The 5,126-nt window shown below is 44.8% G+C and overlaps 1 non-coding gene across 1 annotated transcript; it reads right to left on the bottom strand.

Moving 5' to 3' along the window:
- Positions 1 to 4,599: 4,599 nt before the first annotated feature.
- LOC119437867 (U2 spliceosomal RNA) lies at positions 4,600 to 4,781 on the bottom strand. Its single transcript, XR_005189567.1, has one exon. It is a non-coding gene; the product is annotated as a U2 spliceosomal RNA (small nuclear RNA).
- Positions 4,782 to 5,126: the final 345 nt, after the last annotated feature.

Genomic DNA, 5,126 nt, shown 5'->3' with positions numbered 1-5,126 from the left:
AAGGAATAAAAATTCATACAGTCTACGACAGGCATTTTTTTTACAAGCTTAATGTGCTTCATGAAAAGACAACTGTCTGGGCAGTTGACATGCACATATCTTCCTAAACACACTCTTCCTAAACCATCACTCACTTTCCAAAGCTTAATTATGCCCTTCAGCCAGTGGCTGCATTGTTTCCGCAATCTTTCTTAAGTGTAACTTTTCTCGTGGCGACTGGTTTTGGGGGTGTTAAAATGTGCTAAGCAATTTGTCCTTGCCGTCTGCACTGTCCATTGGTTGTGGGAAGCACCGATGTTGCAATGGTGGTCCGCTTGAGCAGGACGAAGCACTGTCAAAGAATTCTGACAAGTTGGGCGCGTAAACCGAGTTGCACAATTTCGGACTTTCGCCATTCCTGTCCCAGAATTTCAAAGTGCGGTTTGCTGTCCAAGTCCCGCAATGCGTTACCGCGACCTTGCTGAAAGGCGCATCAACCATCGCATGTGCGCTCTCGCGTGCCTCCACATAAAGCGCATCACTTTGGGATTTTTGGAGAAACCTCGTTGCAATGACTCTCTCTGGGGAGGTATTAAGCATTAGGAAAGTTATTTGCATAGCGTTGTGTTCGCTTATTGTGAAACTTCGCGGAGAAAGCGACCACGGCCTTTCTTTCATGTTTCTGTGGTATTATTCTCTCTATGTCTCTCCTTTGTTGCTTTTTCTTTTTTTTTTTGAACAGCGTAATGCGCACCCTGCCTATCTCACAAACAGATAATTTCTTTTTTTGAAGCGGAAGCTTTTGAAGATACATTCATCGGAATGCTGCAACCTGAATGCCAGCGCCCCGTTATCACTGTTGCCATTTTTGCGGATTTCTGTCAAGTCTAGCGAATCTTACGCTCGCTTAGTGGCAAAATTGATATGTTTAGTAAATGTCCGCGTTCTTTTTTGGTCGATTTCCAATAATGTTTTTTTTTCTTAACTGATAAAAGAGATTCTAGCAGTGGTTGAACGATTTTTTGGCTTGTAACTGGCTTGCAAGTGTTTCGTCAGAAACGGTTAACAGACGCACTTGAAAGCAGTTTAGTAATTCACTTCAGACGTCAATACGATCACGTCATGATGAATGAAGCCATATAAAACGCAGCTCCTTTTCTTAGCTTTCTCCAAAGCCTGAATTTCAACTAAGCCTTCTTTTCTTTTCATATCGCTTACTATCAGCTGTGAATAATAATAATAATAATAATAATAATAATAATAATAATAATAATAATAATAATAATAATAATAATAATAATTTATTTTTGTAGCACTCAATATTTGTTGAAACGACAAATAGAGATTTAGTACACCTTTAGTAACATCTACATTTCACAAAATCGGAATTAAAAAATAAATATCAGGTTAGAATAAGTATCAAGAGTTCGAAAACTCAAGCGCAAAATCAAGCGTTGTGCTTATGGAGTGCGAGACACACACTGGAAGCATAGGAAGTTTCACCGCATACCACAATGAGTCCCGAAACGCTGAACAGGCAAGCGAAGGCGCGATGCAGACCGTGATGAACAGGCCCACAGATCAGGAGAACAGATAGACGACGTGATCCGCGCACGCAGACACAAGTGGTGCATGCAAGCGGGCTGCATCGCGCAAAACGCATACAGATTAGGATGACACACATATGAGAAAACACGCGCTCATAAATACAAATGGGGAAAGCTGGCTTGCCCGTTGCTGCATGCAGTGTCCAAGAGAACTTTTCAAAATTGTCTAATACGATCATAGCCTAATGAGCGTATTGTCTAATATGGTGTGCCAAACACATTAATGCGGAATCTAGTACATGTTTAGCATGTCTGTGTCTTCAATGAAATATCAATGTGCGTGCAATGTTTTCCGTGGTTCCTTGGCCATGGTCCGAGCAGCGCTTGACTAGTCAGAAAGGTTGATTGTTGTTCTACCTGTGTCTGTATGCAGTCTGTCAGGCACACTGGAGAAGCACGTGCCGGACGTAGACGTCGTTGTAGCATTGTGAGAAAGCCGGGGATGACGTACGTTTTTCGCATTGCTGCAAATGCTTTTCATACGCTGTGCCGAGAGATACTACACAAGTCGATGAATTAGTGTTCCGGTAGATTCCTTAAAAACTCTAGATCCAAGTGGTATTCTGCATGAGGATCCACTTCGTAATAGATTGATCATAGGACATACCCAATTCCTTCTTTAACACTTTGATGACGTATCGTGTATCCATTAGTGATAACGAAATAAGGCGAATTTCCTACGTCAATACGGGCTGCGTTCGCCAGCGAGTCTGCTAATTCGTTGCAACTATGCCAGCTTGCACCAGGACCAACTGCGTACAATTCCACTTCTCGCTTTCTTTCAGCCGTCTGAGTTGGCCCTTTTTATTGTTGCACGCGTTATACTTGCTTGTTGTCAGCCTTCATGGGTATTTTCTAGAGACGTTATAGATTCTTTATCGGCTCGCGGTAGCTCAATTGGTAAGAGCATCACACGCGTAATGCGAAGACGTGGCTTTGCGCCACTTGCGGCTAGTTGTCTTTTCATCCACTTTCATTTCAATTAATTTATAACTTCTTTAATTGAATTAATAAGTACAAGTAAGCTTCTTATGATATGACTAACTGTAATCAACGAGAGAAGAAGGGGAACCGAAGGGCTCGATTTTTGTTAGTAATGAACATATAAAACCAGCCGACAATGTAGCCAAGAAAAGAATCGAGGAAATAAAGTGTGGTTGAAATTTGAATGTAGAAAATTATGAAGAAAAGGGAAATTAAAGTGGACGGGAAAAGATAACTTGTCGCCGGCGGGAGCGCAACTCGCAACCTCCGCATTACGCGTGCGTTGCACTACCAATTGTGCTACGACCATCAATTCGTCCGCCAACTTGAGTATTTATGTTTACTAGATCTCGCCCTAGGAGTGTTAGCAAGCGCCACTCAGAACCATGGTGGGCGGATGTGGAACATCCTTTTAAGCCCGATGGTGTCACGTATAACACGTGGCGCCATCGTGACACGGGTTTGGCTCTCGCCGGCGACAAGCTAATTTTTCGTACACTTTTGTTTCCCTTTTCTTCATTATTTTATACATTCCCATTCTCACCACATTTTATTTCCCCTATGCTGTCCTTGGCTTCATTGTCTGTTGGCTTTATATGGTCATCTGTAATCAAGTAACTTAAACTGATTCATGAGCTCTCAGGGAGACGAATCGTGCAAGCATCGCTGACCAAGAAAGCGCATTCGCCTGCACCAGCCGAAGTGGCCGCAGATGAGGACCACACGTGGTTATCGGGACAATCACTCAGTGCGTTATATATAGAAAACCAGTGCTCAAAATTCGTATACCAACAGCTGCACTTAAACGCACGTCCTATCCAGTGGACAAAGTAGTTTTTATTAGGAAATAGTTCCACTTCGCCTGAGCAAATTGAAAGCTTATCTTGAGGCACATGTGTCCAGCGTGTGACCTGAATGGGCACCACCGTGCTAAAACGTAAGAGCGCATGAGCGCCCCGGTATGCTCATTGTTATACGGACAGAGCTTGGCTTGACGCGTAGGGTGTGGTCAAGCGTTGAGACGGGCGTGCGTCTGTGGTCGTTCAAGAAAACATACCATTTTGGTGCCGTCCCTATCGGACGGCGTCAGCCTATTTTAGTAGGATACCCAAGCTGCCGTAGCACCTCCTTGCCAGTGTCGGTTCCCTATGCAGGGTGTTTCTACGAATATATATTTTCTACGAAGTAATATTTGAAAATAGCCGTTTGCAAATAAAAGAATAGTTCCTTCGGAGACATGCCGACAGTGGCGGCGACCACGGGGTGACAGGTGATACGTGATAATTAGCCGCTACTTAACAAATATTCATTAATTAACTTTTAAACATTTAGTTTCAGTGTTAAGTAGCGGCTAATTACCACGTATCACCCGTCATCTCGTGGTCGCCGCCACTGACGGCATGTCTCAGAAGCCAATATTCTTTTATTTCCGAACGGCTATAATTAAATATTAATGTCTTCGTCAACACACCTGGTACACACGCACGTCTCTTCTGAAATAAACGTTATTTTGTTGCTGACTTCCACTCGTATCTCATCTGATAAACAGCGCAAAGACCAAAGACCAACAGGATAATGCGCTGTTCGGACAGCACATCGTCTTGGCGCTGTGTCCCGTCTTTCCGCTATTCACGCACATGTAGTTATCCATGAACCGGCCCAAATGCGTACTATTCTATTGCATGTGGATTAACACACAAATAGATAATGTTTGCGCACCGTACGTTGTTATATTTCCGCCCTCAAGCAATCTTATGACACACTGAACGAGATAGCTGTAGCTTTTGCGCTAATTAACGTCTCCGTAAACGAGGCGCATGAGCGGAGCAAATGCCGGCATGTCTCGCAAGGCTGGATCCACCTATACAAGGCAACATCCTCCTCCTTTATTGCGTAAACAATGCGGATGATTAAACGTCGCAGCAATAGCACAAACTTGAGACAGGGACAGAGGAGACAAGACAACACAAGCGCTAGGCTGTCTTGCCTCCTCTGTCCCTGTCTCGTTTGGCTCGTTTCCAGCGGTTTATGTCCGTAGACCAAAAAGCCCGAAGATAGTGAAATACCGGGCCGACCCATGGCGGAGGTGAAGCAGGCTTCAAGCACTCCGCCAACTTGCAAAATTAAGTTTAATATCTTCGGTCCAAGAACAACCCGTATCAGATTTAAGTCAATAAGAACAGATACTACACTTTGTCGCGCGTCGGCTATGTCTACGTTCGCACCATACACGTGTACGCCATCCCGCGTATTCTAACTAGTGCCTGCCAATCTGAGTGTCTTCTGTCTCCTGACGTCATGCTCTACGTAGGCTCCTTTGCTCAGTTCTGCTCTGACTGTGAAATGGGTAGACCGCGTGTTGTACGGTCTGAAGAAGGACAGCGTGCCTACCAAGAACGAGAGGGAAGAGGGCACGGCGGCGGCTGAAGGAGACCACCGACGATGAGCGGGCCGCGGACGCCAAGCGTAAGCGTGATGCCCGCCAGGATCGCGAGGCGGAAAGAAATGCGGACCGTCCATGAGCCCCCTATCCCGCAACATTAGAACGTTTCACCG

The sequence above is a fragment of the Dermacentor silvarum genome, chromosome 1 (assembly GCF_013339745.2).
Source record: "Dermacentor silvarum isolate Dsil-2018 chromosome 1, BIME_Dsil_1.4, whole genome shotgun sequence".
Taxonomy (NCBI): domain Eukaryota; kingdom Metazoa; phylum Arthropoda; class Arachnida; order Ixodida; family Ixodidae; genus Dermacentor; species Dermacentor silvarum.
The sequence above is the reverse complement of the archived record's forward strand: the minus strand, read 5'-3'. Positions and strand labels throughout refer to the sequence as shown.